Genomic DNA, 25,038 nt, shown 5'->3' on the forward strand with positions numbered 1-25,038 from the left:
GTACGAATCTGGCGTTGGCCTTCCTTCTTTACTCCCCTCGTTCGTTCCGTTGCCCGGCTGCAATCAGCAGCAGAGCTGCTGCACTGCTGCCTCTGGCTGGAAGAGCTCCAGCCGAGACCAGCCGAGAGCAGACTAAAATGTACCAGCCGAACGGAGCCAAAATCTGTTTACTTCTGCAGCATTGGAAGCATAGCCTACAAGCAAGGGAGCAAGAATTGGTGCTTTAGGTGCATTTAAAAACTTAAAATGCAGATCCACTCATCCACAGGCTTCTCAGACGTGTGGAGATAGGTCATGGTAATTGTTGATGGTAGAAGCTTTATGATGGGCCAGCTTTATAGCATAAGTGATGTTAGTCATGGCCTTAGTTTGTTAACCTTTAAGGGTTCTGTTTTTTGTTTTAGGGACAGTATCTCCCAATTTTTTTGTTTGTTCATTGGCCTTGTCTGTAAACTGGTTACCCTACTCAGCATCAGCCTACTCCATGTATATTCCAAGGCTTTAGGTTGCACCAAGCCTGAAATGGATTTGCTTATGAGAATGAGAATTTGCAATTTAAACAGTGCATCTGTGGAAGACTAAGTCATACTGATATCTTGAGTAACAACCTGGTGACATGTGGTGGGCTAGAGCAAATGATGGTGGTCAGGTCTGAAAAGGCTTCAACTTTATCACCATTTTAAGTGCATGTTCGATATGGAATCACCGTAATCTCTGCATGTTTGATGGAATTCTTCCTAACCTAAACAGAGTGCTGTTACTAGTTAGTAAGGGTGCAAATTAGTAACCATTAGATGTACCTCCAACTCTCTTTAGTTCAAAATTTTGTACTAATTTTCCAAAATGACCGTCCAATGCTGAACTCAACGCGTACAGAACAGTTGAAATCTGGCATTCTGGTCGATGACTTGTAGGGTCAAGTTGTTTCGCAGACCCACCCGCAGGCCGCCGCTCCACAGCCTAGTTGAGCCGCCCACCCGCGCGGCCGCGCCGCACTGGATGCCCGCCTCGCCCCGACCAAACCCTAGCTCCGCCCCCCGCCCGCGGGCACCGACGAAGCGAGCGATATGGCGCTGATGGAGGATCTCGTCGAGGAGGTCCTGCTCCGTTTCCCGCCGGCCGAGCCCGCGAGCCTCGTCCGCGCGGCGCTCGTCTGCAAGTCCTAGTGTCACCTCATCTCCGGCCGCCGCTTCCACCGCCGCTTCCGGGAGTTCCACCGCTCACCCCCGGTGGTCGGCTTCCTCTGCAATCTCCTAGGCAAAGACAATGCCAGCTATGCCTCCCGCTTTGTCCCCATGTCACCCGCCTGCCCGCCCCCACGCCGACTTCGAGCGCTGGTGCCTGCTTGCCCTCAATGCCCGCCACGGCCGCGTCCTCCTCCGCGCCGCGGATCGAAGTCCGCACCTCAACGTCTGGGACCCCGTCACGGGGGAGCGGTGGGAGCCGCCGCCGCCGTCGGGCGTTTGGAAGTCAAGCTGGAACACGGCAGTGCTCTGCGCGGCCAGCGGCGGCGCCTGCGACCACCTTCACTGCCGCGGTGCACCCTTCCTCGCAGTGGCGGAGCTGGCCAAAAATTTTAGCTGGGGCAGGATTTACATCAACTTTGAATGGTGCAAATGCTAAATACACCTTTGCTCGCTGGCCATAACAGTCATGTTGTTGCCGCTTTGGTCATAAAGAAATATAATTTACATCAATTTTGAATGGTGCAAATGCTAAATCCACCTTGTCTAGTTCCTATGACAATTGCGGCTTTGCTCGCTAGCTATAGCAGTCATGTTGTTGCCGCTTTGGTCATAGAGAAACATAAATGAGATTGTTTCATCTTTAATTCAACCAATTGTCATACAAGGTAAACTAGTTCAGTGGCCCATTTACATTCGTGATGAGCACCATCGATGCATCACAAAGATCATGGAAACACATGAATAATCCCATAACCATAAATGCATGTATTATAGTTCCATTAGTTTGCTAGGATATAAGACGTTGACCGGCTCCAGTGAATGTCTTGTGCCATATCTGAATGCTACAAGCAAAGCATGCATTTCTGTGATGCCTCAACATGCACAGCTACACAAACGCATATAAAAGAGCTAGCCTGTTTGGGCATACCCACGTTCTTTAGGTGCTTTAAAACTGAAGCGTCATCTTGGGCCACACCACCCACCTAATGTCGACTCACCAAATGGGCTATTATCGACTTATCTACTCCCGGCCCATATCTATTCATCGTCTTCTTCAATTAACCACAAGATGATGTCTGACGTCCAGTCATCCAGACGCTGCCACAAACTTTGATTTGAGAGCCACTAGATCGTAGGGAAGAGAGGGGAGGGGGGTTTCGTGCCGCAGAGTAGCTGGGGCAGCTGCCCCACCGTGCGGTATGGGCAGCTCTGCCTATGCTTCCTCGTCGTCTTTGTGGGCGCCGATGCCGAGCAGATTTCCTTGTGCACCTACTCGTCGGAGGCTGGTTCATGGAGTGAGCCGATCTTTGCCGCTCCGGCCAGTGAGTACATTGTCTATTCGGGGCCCACAGCCCTAGTGGGGAACTCACTCTACTTCATGATTCATATGGGACTTAGCATGCTCAGGTACGATTTGATCACACGGAAAACATCTGTTATTGATCACACACCTGCAAAGTCTATGTCGTCTATTCATGATCCTACTGATCCAATGACGATGGAGGACGGTGGGATATTAGTCGGAGTCGATTATTGTGAAAGGCTCTTCCTCTGGTCAATGGAGGAAAGTCCCAACGGAGACATAGTATGGGCAAAAATCAGAGTAATTGAGCTCAGGAAGTTGCTCCCTTCCGATGCCTTCCGCACCATCTACCTTCGTAGTTTTGCCTTCGTCCGTGGCGTTGGAATCCTCGTGGGCACAAAAAAACGGGTTATTCATCATTGATCTAAAGTCTGACAAGGTGGAAATGGTATGCGAGGGCAAGATCATGCACGGCGTGGTTCCCTACACGAGCTTCTACATTCCAGGTACCACTTTGCTTGGTTTGTGATTTCCCAAATTTTAGAACTTGGAAATTAGCAGTTAGTGACATGAAAATCTGGGCAGTATCGCCGGAGTGTATATGTTCACCGAGTCCATGAAAGTATGACAGATGTATAACTCTGCTACTTTTGCCTTTTATTTTGGATACGAACCGTACCATTCTTGACACTAGCTACACTTGCCTAGGAATTTATTCATCGATTATACATCCTATGGTAGACATGATGGTGTCTTCACCAATTTAGGGTGAAAATACCTAGTAAAGTGAAGTTAGTTAATTTGCCCTCCAGATGCCTGCTTGTGCCTGTGCTTATTGCTGTACATTTATTACCTTTGATCAGTAATCAGTTACATTACTTAAAATATGGAAGACACGGATGATGATACATGTGTTAATAAACAAAGAGAGATTTTCCTCAGGAGGTTTGAGTCTTATCTTTCTCCAAAGGATTTGTGCAAGTTTAGCTGTTAACAGGTGGAGCGGTTGGTAATTAATGGTGCTTAATTAGTTACCTGTTTAGTAGAGACTTCTAGGAACATGTGTTTGGTTGGTGAGTAACAAAATGTTCGCTGATGGCATATCAGTTCCATGTTGGGGACGCCACCTTCGCCCGACGGCGAAGCCCGTCGTCCAAGGCGTTCGGCTCCGAGCAAGGAAGCGGACGAGCGGTGAAGTGTACCGCGAAGGCGAAGAGGATGTACCTGAGGGGCTTGGAGCGAAGACTACCAAACGAAGGCCCGAGGTGCCCGAAGCCGCCCGAAGAGGAGCGAAGAGGCGGCGCCCGCAGCATGGGACGACGCGTGTGCCGAAGAGGCAGACGGCGAGGCGATTCTAACGGCCCCGTTGTGCGGAGTAGCGAAGACCCTCGGTCGTGAAGGGACGCGAAGTGGAGCGGCCCCACTGTCAGAATTCTGTACGGGATGTACAACTGTAATTCCACTAAGTTGTGTCGAGTGTTGTAACATTACATTTTTGCCCAGGGAATATTCCAAGATGCTGGCGGTTAGGGGGCAGTAAAGGAATTTTGGCCGGAGAGTAGTTGAGTTTCTAGGCTATAAATACCCCCCTTGTAACTGTTGAAGAGATATGGAATACCGAGCTAAAATGCTGTTGCTTTGATTTCCGTGTCATTATTACATCCGCTGCCATTTCCTCCAGCTGTTGTGACCTCTTCGCCCTGAAGAGCGTCTTACACCAACAGTTTTGGCGCCCACCCGCGGTTCGTCTTTGACACGACCACATGGCAGCGAAGAAGAAACCAAACCATGCGGCTTCAGATGCTAATGCCTCAACCGAAGCCTTGCCTTCGAACAACAACATCATCGTCGCGACAAACGGCGACAACAGCGAAGACCACGGCGAAGACCTTGAGGTCGAAGACCTCGCTGACGGAGGCCTTGAGGTCGACCTCCACGACCTCGGCATCTCCGTCGAAGACATCCGGGCCATAAAGAGAATCGACGCATGCCTCGCAGAGCGGCAACATCAAGCACAGCAAGCACAAGCCGGCACATCAAATGCGCCAGCACCTGCAGGAGCAAAGGGAAAAGGGCACCAGATCACTCCCGAAGAGATAGAGGATCAACTCAACAAGTTAAAGGAACAAGAGCTTCGCTGCAAAGCGATGTATCAAGCCATTCGAGATCGTTTGGTGATGATGCAGCCCCTTCGTCAAGACCCCAAGCCAGTGCAACAGGCGCCTCAGTCACAAAGGCTTCACAGACAACCCGTCCTCATCGAAGATCAGTACTCGGACGAAGAAGAAGAAGGCGAGTACGTGATACCAATCCAGCTTCGCCAGCAACAGCTTTATCTGCAACAAAACCCCACCACACCCCTCTCCGTAGAATTCGAAGAGCTACCCTGGCCTCCACGTTTCAACCCAACCATTCTCCCACAGTTCGATGGGGACTCCGATCCAAAAGATTTCCTCCTCAAGTACGAAGCGGCCATCAAAGCATCAGGTGGCGGAGTGGCTTGCAAAGTAAAAGCATTTGTCCTTTCGCTGAAGGGCCTCGCTCAACACTGGTACTCCAACCTCCCAGTTGGACACATCCACACATGGGATTAGCTATGAAGAGAGCTAATCGCTGCCTTCAGAGGACCAAAGCTTGAAGAAGTCAATTCATGTGCCTTTCACAACCTAAAGCAAGTAGGATCCACATTGCAAGAATATCTGCACAGTCTCGTCAGACTTCGAGCAAGAGCACCAAACGTAGATGAGAAGACCATCATCGATGCCGCGATTGCAGGCCTGAGTCTCGGCCCGTGCGGAGAATACCTCGAGCGCCGCAGGCCGAAGACCTTAAATAGGCTCTTCGAGATCATGCAAGAGTATTGCGTTTCAGACAAAGGAAAGCGCTAAAGAATCAAAGAGATGAATGAGTAGAGGTCGCGCAATCGCGACCGACCGAAGCCACATCAGGCTGAGCAAGTGAAGATCCCGAAGGCCGTGAACATGGTCTCCAGTGACGAAGCCCGCGACTTCCGGCCTCAAAACAATAGAGGAGTGAGGAGCGAACGAAGCAACTCCAATCGTGGTCGAAGGGAAAACTCCGACCGAAAACAAAAAGTACCATACTGTTGCATTCATGGCAAAGATACAGGTCATTGGACCAATGAGTGCCCCCTCACCAAGGATAAAAAAGAAGAGTTGGAGCGAACCACAAATACCGAGCAGCCGCCAAAGCCCGTCAATTGTACCCACACAAACCAGCCGCAAGGCCTGCCATCGCAAATTCAGTGGCAGCCTTCGCATCAGCCACATTAGACTTCGGCATATCCAACCCTTTCACCATCCTTCCCAACTTTCCACTATAACCCCACTTACACTCCTCTAGCCTTACCAGCACCTTCGGCCCCCCAATTCCCGCAAATCCAAAACCCTTCGGTGCCACATCAAGGGTGGCGCCCACAACCCCAGCCACAAGCATCCAATTACCTTCCTCCACCTCCGAAGCTAGAACCCGGCACAATCCCAGAGAGAGCTAATGATCCGGTCGGAGGCACGGTGAATATCATTAACGCCATCTCCGGTGGATCAAATGAACTAGTGCATGAGACGAAGCGTCAGAGGAAATAATACCTCCACACAGTGTCACATGTTTGCGAAGGCAAATATTTCCGCGCCCCTTGGTCCCACGTCTCAATTACCTTCTCCGAAGCTGGCCTTAGACTTCAATACTACCCGCACAATGATCCCCTCGTCATTCAAGCAAACATCAGAAAAAATTCCATGCACTTCGCAGGAAACGATGTTGGTCGGATCCTCGTCGACAATGGCAGCTCCGCAGACATCCTCACCTGGCAATGCTTTTTGAAGATGGGTTTCAATGAAAAGAACCTACACAAGTCTCAGTACCCACTTATTGACTTCGGGGGTAAAAGAATCGAGGCCCTCAATAAAATAGAGCTGAATGTGACCTTTGGTGAAGGCAACACCCAGAGAACAAAACCCATAACCTTCGACGTGGTAGACATCGCCTACCCATATAATGCCATCTTCGGTCGCAACAGCATCATCAAGTTCGCGGTGGTCATCAACCAAACCTACTATGCATGAAAATCCCAACAGCTAGGGGAGTCATCACGGTCCTCGGTAACCAAGAAGAAGCAAGGAGATGCGAAGACAATGCAGCGTGCGCCATGTAAAATGTGCATGCCATCGAAGCCAGCAACAATGATGCCGAAGAAGAGGAAACAAAGCCACTTAGTTTCGAACGTACAGAAAAAGAAGGAGTCACGCCGGCTGAACACACCAAAAAAGTTCTGCTCTGTGAAGATATACCAGATCGCACAGTAACAATTGGCAAAGGCCTAGAAGAAGCCGAAGAGTCTAGATTGATACAGTTTTTGAGGAACAACCAAGATGTCTTCGCATGGTCATCTTCGGACCTATGAGGAGTCAGTCGGGAAGTTATGGAGCACGAGCTAAAAGTAGATCCAAAGGTTAAGCCGCGCAAACAGCGTCTTCGCACAATGTCCGAAGATCGCAAAAAAGCCGCGCAAAGCGAAGTTCAGAAGTTACTTGATGCGGGTGTAATCCGCGAAGTGCAATACCCAGAATGGTTGGCGAATGTAGTTATGGTCCAAAAGAAAAATGGAAATTGGAGAATGTGCATCGATTTCACCACACTGAACAAGTTCTGCCCGAAGGACGAGTTTCTGTTGCCCCGCATCGATACCTTGGTGGATGCGGCGGCAGGGTCGGAGATGCTAAGCATGCTAGATTGTTTTTCCGGCTATCATCAAATCTTCATGAAGAAGTCAGACGAGGAGAAAACCAGTTTTACCACTCCCTTCGGCACCTACTGTTATGTGAGAATGCCTGAGTGGCTTCGCAATGCAGGGTGCACATTCAACAAAACCATCGCAGCAGTACTGGACACCCAGCTGGACAGGAATATCTCCGCGTACGTCGACGATGTCGTCGTGCGAAGTAAAAAATGCGAAGACCATATCGCCAACCTTCGTGAAACCTTTGCCAATCTTCACAAGCATGGGCTTAAACTGAATCCAGAGAAGTGTGTCTTCGGGGTCAGAAGAGGAAATCTTCTGGGATGTATGATCACAGAGAGGGGCATAGAGGCAAACCCAGTAAAGATCGAAGCTATCAGAAGAATGCGACCCCCTTCGACCAAGAAGGAGGTGCTGAAGTTAATCGGCCTCCTAGCTTCGCTGAACAGATTCATTTCGCTGTCTGCAGAAAAATCACTCCCTTTCTTCAAGGTGTTGAAGGGTACAGAAAATTTTCACTGGGGTCCTAAGCAAGACAAGGCCTTCGAAGATCTAAAGAAGTACTTGGAAAACTTGGCGGTTATGACAAGCCCTTCGCCCGGAGCAGAGCTCTTATTATACATTGCAATTTCAAGTTCCGCGGTGAGTGCGGCACTAGTCGAAGAGAGAACGGTCGAAGGCACTTTGAAGCAGTTACCAATCTACTTCGTATCCGAAGCCTTAAACAGATCGAAGTTGCTTTATTCTGAAATGGAGAAGATGACCTATGCAGTGGTAATGGCAGACAGGAAGCTTCGCCATTATTTCCACAGTTTCAAGATCAAAGTCCCAACATCTTTCACACTTCGGGACATGTTTGAAAACAGAGAGGCCTCAGGAAGAATCGAAAAATGGGCAACGTTGTTGGCATCACACAGCATCGATTTCATCCCGCGAAGCGCAGTCAAATCTCAGGTATTGGCAGATTTCGTCACTGACTGGACACCGTCAGCAACTTGGCAAAACCCTCCTATCATTGAATCCATCTGGCAGTTAGAATGTGATGGAGCCTATTGCAAGAATGGTTCAGGCGCTTCAGCAATTCTCATAGCACCTTCGGGAACTCAACTAAAGTACGCAGCCAGGTTAGATTTTCCAGGGTGTACAAACAATGTCGCAGAATACGAAGGTCTGCTTCTAGGCCATCGCAAGGCAAGGGCACTCGGTGCGAGGAGGTTGTCCATCAAGTCTGACTCTGAACTGATCACAAACCACATTGGCAAGACATACAGAGCACTCAATACAGAATTAGTGAAGTATCTGGCAGCTATCCGCAGCATGGAAAAATATTTTTTGGGTTTTAGTGTGCGAAGCTTCCCTAGAACACAGAACAAGCATGCAGATGTCCTGGCGAAGGCAGCAGCTGAGAACGATGCGTTGCCTCCGGATGTGATTTTTGAAACAATCAAGAGTGGTTCGGTAAATTGTGCCGAAGAACCAGCAAAATTCGTTAGTGCTATTTTAAGCGAAGACTGAAGATCAAAGATTATGGCTTACCTTCGAGGAAACTTTGTTCCAGAGGATGAGAAAGAGGAAAAACAACTAGCCCTTCGGGCGCGAAGCTACTCAATAATCAATGACACATTGTATCATGGGGGTGTTTGTGCACCATTGTTGAAATGCATCTCACAAGTCGAAGGCAGACAACTAATGCAAGAAATACACACGGGAATGTGCTCTTCGCACATCGGAACGAGGGCTCTAGTGGGAAAAGCTTTCTGCGAGGGGTTCTATTGGCCTTCGGCCGTGGCGGACGCCCATGAAATCGTGCGCACTTGCCCAAACTGCCAGAAGCATGCCCATTACAGCAAATTTCCACCCGAAGAAGTCCATCTCATACCCCTAGTTTGGCCCCTCGCACGACGGGGCATAGATATTGTGGGACCCTTGCCAACAGCTCCAGGCAATTTCAAGTATATAGCAGTCGCTGTAGAATACTTTTCAAAGTGGATCGAAGCCAAGGCTCTTCACAACATCACAGCAGCAACATTGCAGAAATTCTTCTGGCTGAACATTGTATGCCACTTCGGCATACCCAAGGAAGTCACTATAGACAATGGCGAACAGTTTGATTGCACAACATTCAGAGAGTTCTGTCAGCATTTGGGCACCAAGATGTGCTTCGTCTCAGTGTAGCACCAAGATGTGCTCCGCAGTCGAATGGAGCAGTTGAAAGGGCAAATGGAATCATCTTCACTAGGATCAAAAAGAACATCACAGAGCAGCCGAAGGGCAAATGGGTTGATGAGCTGCCAAAAGTAATCTGGTCTCACAACACAACGGAATGGAGGGCCACAAAATTCACACCCTTTAAGCTCCTCTATGGCGAAGAAGCCATGACTCTAGAAGAACTTCGCCACGGGTCGTATAGGACCGAATCAATGGACGAAGATATAAAGCCAACAATCAATACGATCGAAGCTATCAAGACCCAAGCGGCAATCAACCTCGGCAAATACCAAGACGAAATCCGAAGGTGGCGCAACAAAAAAGTGAGGCCTCGGGAAATCAAGGAAGGCGATCTCATCCTACGACGCATCCCGAAGAGCAAGCAACAAGGGAAAATGCACAGCAAATAGGAAGGACAATTCTTGGTCGCTTCGATGGCAAGACTCGAAGCCTGCAGGCTTCGCACGCTCAAAGGAGTCGAAGAACCATGCTCCTGGAACAAAGACATGCTCCAATGCTATTATGTCTAGTTCCACGTCGACTTCATTTTTGTAATAATTTGTAATATTATTCCAGTTTATTTGGACAATATATTCAAGGGCCCGTACTCTTTTCCTCACAGGGGAAGCCTTCGCGCAATCATTGTGTCGCCGAAGGTGTGAGGTTTTTAACAAGGCGGCAACCCAGTGTAACCCCTTGTGAAATATAAACAAGGTCCCCATAAAAAGCTAGCCTGTGAAAAAGCACCAAAGCGTCTTTCCCCCTTCATCGCATCGAAGGGGGGAGTCATTGGTGTGATGTGCGTGGTTAACACTTCTAGAAATGATCCCAGGGCTCGCGAAGCTTAACGGCCCGCAACATCCTTGGGCCTCAGTTCTTACTTTTTCTCATTTGGAAAAGACCTTTCGCGTAGAGTGCCGAAGGCAACGGAAAGCCCCTCCGCGCCGAAGCACCGAGGGCATAGAAAAGACCTTCCGCGAAGAAGCGCCAAAGGCATAGGAAAGTCCCTCCGCGCCAAAGCGCCAAGGGCATACAAAAGACCTATCGCGCGAAAGCTGAAGGCACTGGCTAGCCTACACGTGCTAAAGAGCCAAAGGCCCCCAACAAAGTCCCTCCGTGCCAAAGCACCGAGGGCACGAAAAGCACTATCGTGCAAAAGCCGAAGACTAGGGTCTCCTAAGCGACCAAAATTGCTAGAGATCACCCTTATAAAAGACCCTTCGGAAAATAATCCCCGAAGCACCTACTACAAGAGTTTACTTCACTCCTCCGAGAACGCAAAAGGGGGGTGGCGCTTCGCAAACACACGAGTTGCGTCCTCTCAGTCGTGTGCTGCCTAAATAAACAAAAGGGGGTGGCGCTTCACAAAAACATATACGTTTGTACTACCAAATGCCCTTCTCAACAAAAAAAGGAGGGGGCGGCGCTTCGAAAAAGAGGTAAGTCTTTGAAGAGACAACCTCAAAACGGGCAGCGTTTCGCAAAATAATAAAAATAAAAAAGGGGGTGGAATCTTCGCGCAGCCGAAGACCCCACGTACACATTGGAAAGCATCACCCTCGAAGCACAATGAAGGGGGGGTGGCGCTTCGCTTATAAAGTCAACATTGTCCTCGAAGGGACTCACTTTCCATTCAAACAACAAAATTTTACATTTACAGTTACAATTACAAAAGGGGCTTCGCCCATCAATTCAATTACACAGTCATATTCGACGTCTCCTCCTCAAAAATACAGCGTTCTACATCTTCGATGACCACACGGACCGCACGGACAATTATTTCTTCGGCCGTCTTCTGCAAATATGCTTCGAACCCAAGGCCTGAAAATGAGCGAAGCTCCGTGTAAGTCTCACTCGGACACAATGTCCCCTCCAAGACGGTATGCAAAGCTCCCAACATCAGAAACTTCGTCGACAGGCTCTGGGTTAGGTTCAAGAAGACCCCTCGCGGGTGCGTAGGGGCGATTCGTATCTAAAATACGCTTCATCTCTCGACGAAGGGTCCTATCGGCAAGAATCTTTGCTTGTTTTTCCAGATCACTCGAAAACTCAGCCCAAAATTTTTTGGACTCTGCGTTATCCCTATCATATCTTCGTTCCAAACGTTCCAACAACTCCGCGAAAGAACCCCAGGGATGCTCATAATGATACTTGGCCCATGCTTGACCAGTGACATGAAATGAACCAAACCGCATCCATAAAGGCAGAGTACCTTCGGTGACCCACGCAGGTTTCAGCACGGGGTCCTGTGCAGACACCGAAGGCATTAGTTTCTTACAAAAATATTTGTCCCTTAATAAAAATTACATCCACAAATCAATCTTCGACGGCATTTACATCGTCTCTGGGGTGATCATCGCGTCCACCTTCGCCTTCGGCAGCCGCCCCAACGCCACTTGTCGAAGCCCCGCGAAGATTCCCAGCCTTGGCAGGGCCCAAAAAGGCTCGCGCAAAGGCTTCTGCGTTGTCTTGAAGCTGAGGAAAAATCCTAAGTTAGCGCCAGTTCAAAGCAAAGCAGCACTTCATGAAAAGGTTGCAATCTTACCTGTCTTCGAAGTCGTTCGGCTTCGCCCCAGACAAGATCCCTCCCATGAGTCTTGAAAAAGCTTGCAGTGAAGTTTTTCGCAATATTCTTGGGAAGGGCAGGCAAAGCCTCGGGACGAACTTCTTCTGGCGAAGGCCACACAAAGGTTGAATCCCTCATTGTGTGCAACTGGGTCTTCGTCAGAGAAGCTTCGGCGCCGCTGCCTTCGGTGAGCATTTTGCAGACCGCAGCGCTAAGAGACCGAACCGCCACCATGGCGCTCAAGTCACCCATCGCGCGGTTACCGTAGGTGGCCATGGAAACACAGGCGCGAAGCCACCGGAACAGCTCAGAAATCGAAATGGAATTGGTTGTCGGAGAAAGATGGGGGGGGGGTAAAAGACTCAGGGTCTCGAGGAAGGCGACAATGTCGCGTTGAAGGGGCTCCGCACCAGTACGAACGGCTTCGCGATAAGCGTTGACCGCCTGCGTAGCGGCGTGCGCCCGACACTCCGCATCCTTTAGCTCGGTGGCCTTCGTTTCCAGCGACCGGCGGAGCTCAGCAGCCTCAGCTTTGGCATTTTCGACTTCGAGGCGGGCTACCTGCAGCTCCGCCTCCGCATTGGCATGAGCAGTTGCCAGTTCAGCTTCCAGCGAAGCCTTCTCCTCCTCCAGGCCACGGGCTTTCTGTTCCAGACTGGCAATGCGAAGAGGTTGATCACGCTCCGCATCCAGCAAATAGCTGGCGCATCTTGCCGCAACATAGGATTTTAGGGCAAGGTCCTCGGCACACTGCAGAGCGTTCCTGGCACCAGACAGCATGAGCCTTCGCTCCATGAGTGGGAAGCAAAACGAGCCACCAGCTTCGGAAAGATAGTCCCGCTCGTGCTACCCGCTCTCGAAGCAAATTTTCCCAACAACTTGACCACCGATCAACTTCGCGTGCCTCATCCCGAGGGCTTCCGCAATCTCGGAAGGGACAGATTGACTAATCAAGTATGTGCTGCTGTCTGAGGAATCAGAATCATCCGAGTTGCCCTCGGCTACAACCTGCTTCCCCTTCGCGGTCACGTTAGAATCCACGACATTAACTGCTTCCTCCTCCTCTCCCCCACCCGAAGATGACGACGTCGTCTTCTCGGCATGTTTCTCTGCCTCCGTTGCCGAACCGGCAGCAACATGGGTCCTCGGGGCACTTTCCTCGTCGCTCTCAGTCTCCGGCTCACTGAATTGTATAGAGAAGGCGGGCATCGCCCGTTCTGGAGCAATATCAATCGGAGCAACAGGGCTTCGCGGCAGCGTCGCGCTGTCACCGCTCGACCCCTCACCCTTGTCCTCGGAATCCCCCTTGATGTGAAGAAGGGATGGTGCCGGCACCGGAGCGATGACAACATCGATAAGGCGGGAACGTTTTTTGGAAATCGTCCCCCCACCTTCGGTTTTCTGTTTTTCCTTCTCCAGGGCCCCGGTGCTGCCGCCGCCCTTGGATGCCTTCTTACGCTTGCCTCCGGCAACACCCGAAGGCTCCACCTTCTCCTTTTTCTTCTCCTCAGCCTCAGCAAGCCGAGCGTCGGCCACGCGCTGGGGGGCCTCGATTTCAAAAAACGCGAACACCCAGTTGTTCCAAGTGCCCCCCAGTCGGAACTCAAGGAGAGTCCGCTCCTTCACAGCTTCTGCCCCAATGGCTTCGTCAGCACGAGCCTCAATGGCAACGGGATCAACACCTGCACAAAACATGCGAAGGTTTCAAAAAAAATCCAAGGTCAGGGCCTTACCGTCTTTTGTGATCCCAAAAGACGTGGAGAAGTTGGGCATCGGAAGACCACCAGCACGCTTCTCTCTTCCCGCCCACGAGGTTATAGACCAACCTTCGCGAACGGGAAAGCAATTGCAAGCAGCATATTCTTCTACAATATCTCGTGTCGAAAACAACTTCGACACCTCACGGAGCATCGCGACATGAGCCTTCGCCTCCTCCGGAAGAAACCAATCTCCTTCACCACTAGAGGATGAGTCCCCGATGATCCTTCGAGGGGAACTTTGTGGTAGAACCACATCGTCTGCCACGCGCCCCATCTGTTGCGGTAAGCAACGACAGGGCTCGGAAGTTGGGTGTGGAAAGCAAAGGTGTAAACACCGAATTGGGGGTCCGCTTCCGTAGCCTCAGCATCTTCGCTCGGCTTCACAAACACCGTCTTCGGCTGATAGTGGCACCTGAAGAGATGCGCGAAGCCGGTGGCAGAAGGCTTCAGTTTGTAGGTCTTCGACAGCCACATGTACAGATTCAGACGAACGAAGCTTGTCGGCGTCATCTGGTGGGTGTACACGTCGAAGAGCTTGAATATCTCCACCACCACGGGATCCAGCGGGAAGCGAAGACCCGCGATAAAAAAAGTCGTGAAAGACAACGACCTCGTCAAGCTGAGGCTTCGCTTCAATCTCGCCTTCTGGAGGAGGCCGCGCCATGCCAACTCCGAGTACACCTCGCCTCTCAAGGTCTTCGATCATGTCCCGGGTCATGTAGCTCTTGCCGATAATCTTCGTCGGAGGGAGACGAGTTCTGTCACGGGACGCCATTTCTTCTGAAGAATCCGTCGCGCTCGAAGAATATGAACGAAACAAATCAGCCAGCCTGAGCCTCGCGAAGGTCTCGTAGAGCAAGAGCAAAGGAAAGGCCAGGGGCTGGGGGCTGAAAAGCGGGGGAGGTGAGCTCTCGCCCCTCCCCGGGGGGGTCGACTTATATAGTGCCGGACCCCAGCCGTGGCGCATGGGAGAGCGCGCTGCAAGCGAGAAATGATGAGTTTGCCGCCGCGCAAAACAAATAGAATCCGAAGGGCCGCAGGACAGCGGCGTCTTTTGCATACAAACTTATCCATACCATTCTGTCCAATTAAAATATCTTATCGAATATTCTGGGAAATACATAAACAATACATGACTTCGACAACATGTGTTCTTTTTGCCTCTTCTATTGACTCCACAGGTTTAGGACGTCCGCGCACGCTCGCACGCCTGAAGGGTCCCGCTTGAGGACGCGTTCTGCGTGCCGGATGGTCGAGCCTTCGGTTGCCCCGAGGAGCAGTCGAAGCCTCGAGGGGCTACTGTTGGGGACGCCACCTTCGCCCGACGGCGAAGCCCGTCGTCGAAGGCGTTCAGCTCCGAGCAAGGAAGCGGACGAGCGGCGAAGTGTACCGCGGAGGCGAAGAGGATGTACCCGAGGGGCTTGGAGCGAAGACTACCAAATGAAGGCCCGAGTTGCCCGAAGCCGCCCGAAGAGGAGCGAAGAGGCGGTGCCCGCAGCATGGGACGGCGCGCGTGCCGAAGAGGCAGACGGCGAGGCGATTCCAACGGCCCCGTCGTGCAGAGTAGCGAAGACCCTCGGTCGCGAAGGGACGCGAAGTGGAGCGGCCCCACTGTCAGAATTATGTACGGGATGTACAGCTGTAATTCCACTAAGTTGTGTCGAGTGTTGTAACATTACGTTTTTGCCCAGGGAATATTCCAAGATGCTGGCGGTTAGGGGGCAGTAAAGGAATTTTGGCCGGGGAGTAGTTGAGTTTCTAGACTATAAATACCCCCCTGTAACTGTTGAAGAGATATGGAATACCGAGCTAAAATGTTGTTGCTTTGATTTCCATGTCATTATTACGTCCGCTGCCATTTCCTCCATCTGTTGTGACCTCTTCGCCCCGAAGAGCGTCTTACACCAACATTCCACAATCAGCAGATCTTATTGCCAATGTTTATGCTTTTCTGCAGCACTAGGATCGGTTGCTGCAGTTGAGGGGCCAGGAACCGGAATTGCTTCAATTGCATGAAATAAAAAACCAGAGCTGCGGGGAAATTGGGCAATGGGGGCAAATCCTTCAAAATCAGGAATCAAGTGTGGCTACAAGCTGGGTGAAAATGGGAATTCATGCTTAGTGATAAGGGTGCAGGAAATTTCCGTACCGTCAGGAGCCATCTTCATATTTATGATATTGTTTCTGACCGTTTCCGGTTTTTTTAAAAAAAACATATAACTTTTCAATTGTTTTGCAATCAAATTGTAAGTTGTAACTGCCAGATATGGGAAAATTACATACTGTCTGGAGTATTTTTGTATCTGCACGCTTGCTTGGTTTTAGTGAAATGTAATTTGGAAAGTCCTGAAATTTCTATAGTCCTAGTTGTCTACATGTTGGAAAGAATGGTTCAGGGCTTGAGGCCAGAGTCTTCAGCTGTTTCTGTTTGCTAGGTTTCTCACTTGTGAACAACTCTGCCATGTAGAAGCGCCAGGACGGATTGAGTCCCTGCAGTAAGAACATCAGCTTGAACGAAATGCTGAATGCTGATTTGCAGAGTCGCACATCACCAGTGGGCCATTGGGAACACTCTTGTCAACGTGTGGTCAAACGAAATCTTCTAATGCGAAATCTTCAAACTCAAGTTCACCTATGAGGATGTGGAGTTTCGGCCCATTCAGTTGCTGCAATCGAAATCTTCAGGCTGAGCCGCTGAGACAGTAGCAGAGAAGAAGAGTTGGTAATGCTGGTCCTACAATATCCTACGGCGACGCACGGCTCATTGGAAAATTGTCTGTTCTACAGCTGATCATGTAACATATTTCGACTTGTCCCAGCACTAACTTTTGCCACTCAACCATCAGGATCAGCTCAATGACTTGTATATTCCCTGTGACCATCTGTAATTAATACCGCCATACCACGATGAATTTGTGAAATCTAGTTCCTTACAAAGAGCGTACGCAACCAGCGAGTCTTGAATGGAGGGATTCTGTTAAGTGTCATCTTAGGCCTGTTTGGTTCATGGGACTTAAGCATAAGTCTCTGCACTTTAGTTCCTAAAAAAACAATTCAGCCCATAGTTGAGCATGTATCCCAACAAAACTTGAGGTAGGCGGCTGCCATACCTTGCCCTACCGAGCGCTCCGCCACTATACAAAATCACACAACAATATAAATTAACTAACCACGAAGCCAAGCTGAAGTGCTAATGGAAAAATGGATTTGCATGCAAAATGTTGTAAAATGTTAGGCAGACACTTGTTACACAGAAAATGCAAATTACTTGCCCTATGTGTGCTAAACACATAGAAGACAAAAATAACTTGACATGTGTACTACACACAAAAAACAACACAATTTGTTACTGCTCCACTTTTTTCATAGAATTCCACATTTAAACATAATTTTCCATATCATCATAATTTTCCATACCAACATGCACTTAGATTCTTTTTCACAAATTTTGGAATTGAAGGATGCACATACCATAATGACCAGAAACATCTGGAAAAAATCACCATAAGCAGTTGGAGATTAGGAGCCCTCATGTGAATATTCCTTAGAGCAGCTTCTATGTGGTTGCGACAAGCTGACTGAACTTCTGTCACTTGCCTTGGATTGAAAACCTGAAACATCATTGACCCCAAATTTAATTTTTGTGGTTGGTGTTTTGTGGGTTAGTCAACTACTTGTGTTCAGAAGCACATGCACGAATTTACCATGCCAATGGAATTGCACATACGAGCCAAGTCATCGCATATTCTGTCTACCACATGAGGTGGCATCCGCGAAAAGTTCAAACAAGTCCAACTGTGAACGGTTCCACCATTGAGCATTTTTCTGCAAACATAAAGTGAACTTCAGTAGGAAGACTATTCCAAATATGACAATATGCAACTCTAGGAACCAGAGCTTGCAAGAAAAACATCAGGTCAGGAAATCTAATTCGCCAACATCTAGAATCGCCTTGTTAATCATGTTCCACTGCCCATCACTTGGTGCAACAATTTTCTCCATACCAGATTCATGGTATTTAAGCTGAAACAAGATTAAATAAAAGTCATTCATGGAACTAATTAAGAAAATGAAAAGACAACAATCAAACTCAAAATGTTGTGTAACAGATACCATAAGTGGAGGCAACACACACACTTGCACTTGGCCATCTGATTGGCGACAGTGATGCCAAACACCTGTGCCAGTCTATCAGCTGCATAGTTGTTGTGGCCAACCATCTAAACAAGGTAAACAAAAATTTTATAGGTCATAACACATAATTTGCTGTTCCAAAACATCAGAAAAGACATTAGATCAAGAAAATTAAAAGGAGTTAATTTAAGAAATAAAAACTACACTATACACATTTGAATGTGTGGTACACTTGCTTACAGCTAAACATGTACTCCATGACTTACACCTGCTTCAGTTTACTATTTTTGGATACATATGTGAGGAAACTGTATTGCTTTTTGAAATTTATGAAACAGATTGGAGAGTTTTTAACTTCATATGTTTCAAAAGGAATTCTAGAAATTTGACCTGTAATAAAAGCAAAGAATGAAACCCCAGACTAGAAATCAAATTGGTCAGGCTATTGGTTCGCTAGTTTACCGGTTGAACCAGTGGCTCACAGGTCAAACTAGTAGTTCATTATATTATTAATATAATATAAATTTCTCATGATTTGTATACAGAAAATATGCAAGTTTCTCTCATATATGTAATAAAATTTACCCAAACGTAGCGCATATGGCATAATATATTAGATGACAAGGTAATACCGCAATAGTATATTGTCCAAAGTTCAAAAATAGTGTCAAAACATCGAATTAATCACTGGTTCACTAGAAAACCGATTCACTGGTTCACCACTTCAATGGGAAACCGGCTGGTTCCACCTATTCGCACTGGTTCGATTGCATGACCGATCTCTTCATTAAATAGAACCGGTTGTGTCACCGGTTTAGGGTTTTTCCCAGTCTAACTAGTGAACCGGTACAGTTTTTTGTTTTATGAGTAAAAGCCGTGACAAAGCCAAGTGGGATGGACACATACCTGAATGATGCTATTCTACATGTATATCTCCTGGGGATGTTTACAGGTTGACTTCAATATGCTGGCTACCTGTATATCACCGAGCTTCCTAGTATACTTCTGCCCTTCAATAATTTGGCACACCTGCAAACATATTATAAATATACTTAGCATGGTGCATCAGGTGTTGCGCAGCACAAATTATGCTATTGTTGCCTCCATCGTTAAATATATCGGCTTAGAATTATTGCCAGACTGCAGTACTGAATATTATTCAGCTGAGGGCCATCGTTCCAAGAGAAGCTGAAGATAAGAAATGGCAACAAGTTTGTATTGGAAGAAAATACTGTACCGACTAGGCATCAAGAGAAGAGATATGACAAATAGGGTACCTCAACTGTGCCAGTGGGACATAAGTAATCCTAGCTATCATGTAGATGCTCCTTTTGGCTGCTGGTGTGTAGTCTCCACACGAACTCCGTGCAGGGCTTTCTTAATCTGAAAAAAAAAGAAATATATCAGCTAGTGATTGTAAACTATATGTAACAACCTTTGTTGACAAATAATACGTTCAAAAGATCCCTGTCCGAGAAAGGCTGCAAATTAAGGGTTTGTCATCTGCAGAAACTCCGAAACAAATTGTATCACAGGCACAGATTTATAAAATGATGTTGAGCGAATGTCTATGCACAAGAACATTCCTATGAACATAAAAATGAAGACCCATGTGTGACCTACTCAAGTGTTGTAGGGGGGGGGGGGGGGGGGGGGGCTCGATTTTTGAACTAATGCAAATGTACGCCACACACGAGCTGTTGTTTTGATCGTGTGCCACAACTATGTTTGTATGCCGCCTGAACTTGACACATAAATTCCAATAGCATACACATAATTGTGGAACCAAGGATGGAGCACCAATAAGACAACAACTTGTGTGTGGCTTACACACACAATTCCCAAGTTGAAACTATATAGGGAGTTGCTTAGCTCAGCCTTTCAATATCAACTGGTGTAGTTTTCAACAAACTGATTTTTTTTTTTTGGAAAAGATCAGTACCAATGTTTAATGAGAGGCCCAATTGAGTGGGGCGCAAGCTCTGGTAATAGCCTCTCCAGCACTCCGATCCATCCCATCACCAATGTCCTCAGTACCGAAACGCTTGGAGAAAAAAGATCTAAAAATACTGACATAACTGCAACACATAAGCAAATGAGTAACCACATGGTCTCATCTGGTCCAACAAAACAAGATATTTAGCAAAGAAATGGTGAAGAAATATCACTGATATCATACTTGAGAGAAGGAGACTCCCACATGACAACATCAAGTGCTTGGATTGTGTCATGTGGCGAGTCCCTTTGCAGCCCCTTGAGGAACTGCTGCAGGTGGTGCAGATTTGCCCGTGCCGCATATCAAATCACCACCTTATACTCACTGAATTTCATCAATTAAGATAACAGGAGACGAAGTGCGTGCATGCACTAGTTAGCAGCTGCGGAAGTAAAATCAACCCTTGTTCATACATGCGCTTTTCTGGTACGAAATGGGCCACTTCAAATAGGTTCATTGCTCTGGCCCATAATACAATTAATCCGGCATGGGCTACATGAGCTCCAAGTAGGTTACCGGACAAATTGATAAGTCTGGCATTCCCAGCCCACCAAGCAAAGCCGGTGGTTTCTTGGTCACGACCAGCTAAAACAAAACTTTCATTAAAGAGTGTTTCCACGTGGTAGAACCTCCTCATGGAATATAAGATTTCATGAGGCTAATCTTAAGCTGCCACCCACGCACGAATACCCTTGTTTTAAAGAATATTTTTGGTGTAGAAAGTCTCAAATTCATTTCTTGGCAGATTGTGCAAAAGACACATAGAAGTCTCAAATTCATTTCTTGGCAGATTGTGAAAAAGACACATAGAACACAGGTGTGGTGCTTACATTTCTTGGCGTCCCAACTTAACAACAAAATCCATTGATTTGAATGGTACCTCGTCTGCAGTGTACAGGCTCCTACTTCCATCATAGGCAGGCATCTTGTGGGCGAGAGATGTTGCACCGTGCAGCTTGACAAGCTCCGAAAGCAGCACCCTGTTGGTTCTTCTAGACTTCAGTTCAGGACTGATATTTGAAACCCTACAGGTGAAATGTGCAAGGAGCAAAACAACAGCCTTCCAATCAAACACTAAAAGATAATGATAAAATGTTTCATGAATAATACATAAGCAACATAAATCAAAGAAATTTTGGTAAACAAACAAAACTAAATCTATCAGCTACACTCCAAACGCACAAGTGCAGTGCTACTGATTAGATATGCAGTTCTGGAACACATTCAAATTATCTCGCAAACAAAGTCAAAATTGCTACCTATAATTTTTCATCTATCTCTTTTTTTAAAAAAAAGAAAGAGCTGTTCAAAATTCAAATTCATCCTAGCCCCAAGGCTTCACCGGCATCAACATCACCCACATATGCGGATATGCCTTACCGCACAGGAGACCCCCAACCTCCCTCTAAAACGGCCATGACCAGAAAATCCTAGCCCAGTAACCCTCCTCCCAATTCTAGCCATAACCAATTGGCCAAAGAAGATAATGGTGCATCCTCAGGAATCTACAAGTTCATCTCTGACAGCATGAGATTGAACTACTGATTTCTCGAAATGACAGCTAGAAAATTACAGATAATGCACTATAGCACGAGGTGCAAAATAAAAGCTCAAAAGGGGAATCGCTACCAAAGAAAGAACCAGAACCCTGCCGAGCAACAACCAAACAAAAATTCTAAAGAGCATATCCACCGTGCAGCCACTAATTTGCAAGAGGACCCAAGACCTTGCCTTAAAACCATTGATCACTGGCAAAGCAGTATTGAAGTGACCATCGATGCCATGTCATATCTGGAAATGGTGAATGCAACAAAGCTGTGCTTGACGCACGGAACCTGAGGCGTCATTGCCAACCCATCCTTTACACAAACATGGAAGCAAGTACATTACATGTAGACTTTGCTCGGAATGGAAATTGAAGAATTACCACTTATGGACCTAAAAAATAAGATGACATTTGACTGCCAATATTTCCTTTGTGAAAAGAAAAAAAATACTGCTTCCACTACTACATCCAACAAAAAAGAACTCGACCTGCAGGGGCTAAGACAGCCTCCGAGCATTTTGCATAGTCACGCAAGTCGAGAAAACCCTCGAACCCTACCCCACCTTACATAGAGGCATTTTAGCATGTGTGAGACAACCAATGATTTGGACCAGACCTTAGACCTATGCTTTAGTTTGGGATAGATGAGGATATTGTTTTTAATCCTAAAATTCGCTCCCATAGACCTATGCTTTAGTTTGGGATAGATGAGGATATTGGTTTTAATCCTAAAATTCACTCCCAGGAACAGAGGAGAGCCACCTAACCAATTCAACTGGAGCCCCGTTGGCCACTACATCCAACAGAACAAGTCCATAATGGTGACAATCCACATGAGAATTGCATGCCATAAGAAGTGCATATGATGATGAAAACTACTAATTAGTGGCTAAACCATTGAAACAAAAAGGATAAAAATAGTGAGGAAACTCCATTAAATACTAGCAAAGGATGTTAACCTCCATAAATATTGCTTCACTTAGACAACAAGCATGCCTAAACATGAAAGTAACCCTTACTCAGATCTATGGGATACTACATATGCAAGAGTAGATGGAGAGGAGTGGGGAACTCACATAGTAATGGCAGATGTCGTTGTTCCCCACTTCTACTAAGAAGTGGTTTGTGCGGACGATGACTCTTCTCACTAACATACCAAACGCCGGGCGCACTGGGTGGGCGATCCCCTTTCTCAACACAAGTGGTGGCTCAAACAACATGTACCCGGGAGCCTGTGTCAGAGATCTAGCTGAAGGTGCAAGAGGAGCAAGGTCCGCAATGCCTAGACTCTCCATGCCTCTCGCCAGAGTAACCACAGCTTTAATGGTGGGGCTCGGAGGGAATGGATCTGAACTCAACGCAGATCTTGGGGCATATGAGCGTGCGAGAGTCGAGATTGCCGCTGGGACTACGGGTAATTCAATACATGGTGCGATGGGATCGATGGGCACCTCCACACCACCACATCCCAGGCCTCCACTCTCTCTTCGCTTGAGTGGTTGTTGATAATACCCGCCGGCACCTTGCCATCCACCATCACCGCACCCATAGGGCTGCTGGTGCCTTCCCCTACCTCCACGTCCGTATGGCAGCTGGTTCCCTTCCCCACCGCTGATGTCGCTGCTAATCCCGCGCCCTTCACCCTTGTCATCCTACCTAGTGAGGACTTTCCCTTTCCCTTGGCCATTGTCCGCACCTCGGAAAGCCATTGCAAAGAGAATGTGGTGTGATAGAAGGTGCAGTGGTGAGAAAAGAAAATGACAAATGAGCACGCAACCTAGGGAATCCCGGGGCACGTTTATAGCCCAAGGTGTATAGGCACATGACAACTAGGGAGGCTGTAGGTTTGGATGCACATGGATGGGTTACCAACATTCGTCGAATGTGGGGTCAGAAGACGAAGGTCCCACTTGTTAGTGAAGTTTATGGGATTCTTCTATGTGCGATTAGTCTAGTGTACATTTGGAAACAAATCCAGTCAAAAATGGTAGAGCATGACTTTATGTTCCCATGTATAAAATCATGTAATTTTGCACCTTTCGATGCAAATCTAACGATTGATATTCAAAGCAAACCCTAATCTTCCAAACTTATCTTCTCCACACGCCTCCCCACTAAACGTGCGCCGCCACTCTTACACCTCGGTTATATCGCCCAAGGTATATTCCTCATTTGTATCGCCCTAAAGTATACCTTGATATAGCCTTTGAACGGTCAAAAAACTTAGAAACTTACTTTTAGCAATGCCGATGACTGACAAACAAAAAAATTACACGTTAGCATGAGATGCATCATTCTAAATTCTGCTGCTAAATTCTAGTAATTTTCTTATCAAAAAATTCTAGTAATTTCTTTCTTCCTCTCTGTTGCTCAAGCTATTTAAGTCGGCCATGTGTAATGTCCCATGAATTTATCACCAGTGTCCACATCGTCGGATTTATAGCGTGCGGCCAGGATCCCCATAGCAAAGCAACCAGATGGCTACTCTCACTGCACCCGTGGTCCCACCTGGTAGAACCACACCGCAAGCCCAAGCCTCTCCCTAGTCTCGTGCAATTCCCATACCTCCCCAATCAAACCCTTGCTCCGCTGCTGCGCCGGAGTTCGATCATGGCCATGGGTCCGCTGCCGCCGGTGGTGGCTCTCGTGGGTGAGCTCGTCAAGGAGGTCATCCTGTGCCTCCCGCCAGAAGTCTCCGCGAGCCTCGTCCGCACTACCCTCATCTGCAAGCCCTCGTGCTGTCTCGCTCATCGCCGGCACCAGCTTTCGCCGCAGGTTCCGTGAGCTCCACCCCATGCTCACCTTCTTCCACTGGGGCCCGCGCGACACCGACTTCGTGCCGGCCTCCTCCTTCCGAGTTCCGCCCGGTCTTGCCTTATGTGTGTGCCATTGCAGATGGTGTCGGTGTCATTTTCGTGTGGACTGATGATGGGCTATTCACTATTCATTCAGTTCTACATACCCAATCGAGTAGAACAAGGTGTACATGCTTTATATACTAGTAGAGGCGATTTACAGTTACAGAGAACAAGAGGCAGCTGGAAACTTAGAGGCGTCGATAGAACACCGCATCCTGTCCTGTGCATGACGGAGATAATCATTAATGGCCAAGGACTGGAATTTTTTCGTGCTCTGATTTTTTTATTTGACTCGGTCACGAGTCACGATCAGATGAGTATGAATGCACGTGGATGACTTTCTTTAATTTATGATGCATGGCCGGCTATCGTCTTTAGTTTCTTTAATTTAGGTTCCTTTCTAGCCATATAATATATACCTTCACCTTTTTTGTTTAATTTCTTTGGGGCAATAATTAACAATTTCCCTTTCCTTGCTACATCATCTTTCCTGCTTTCTAGAGGCGAGTGATAGCATGATCCGCCCCTACAAATAAATTTTCAGGGAATGGATATGTTACCCAGTACTCACCCCTCCAAACAATATTCTTAGCTGCGAAAAGTAGGGACTGGTGTGGTACTCGTTTTTAAAATTAAGTTTCTACCCACCCCTAGCCTACAATCGTAGCCATATTTCCAATATGGCAAGAACATAGTCTTATTGTATAGTATACCATATGGT

General features: G+C 47.7%; 1 pseudogene; it reads right to left on the reverse strand.

Annotated features, from left to right (window-relative positions):
• Positions 1-17,125: 17,125 nt before the first annotated feature.
• LOC120662349 lies at positions 17,126-22,754 on the reverse strand (annotated as a pseudogene).
• Positions 22,755-25,038: the final 2,284 nt, after the last annotated feature.

This window comes from Panicum virgatum, chromosome 2N (assembly GCF_016808335.1).
Source record: "Panicum virgatum strain AP13 chromosome 2N, P.virgatum_v5, whole genome shotgun sequence".
In the NCBI taxonomy this organism is placed as follows: Eukaryota; Viridiplantae; Streptophyta; class Magnoliopsida; order Poales; family Poaceae; genus Panicum; species Panicum virgatum.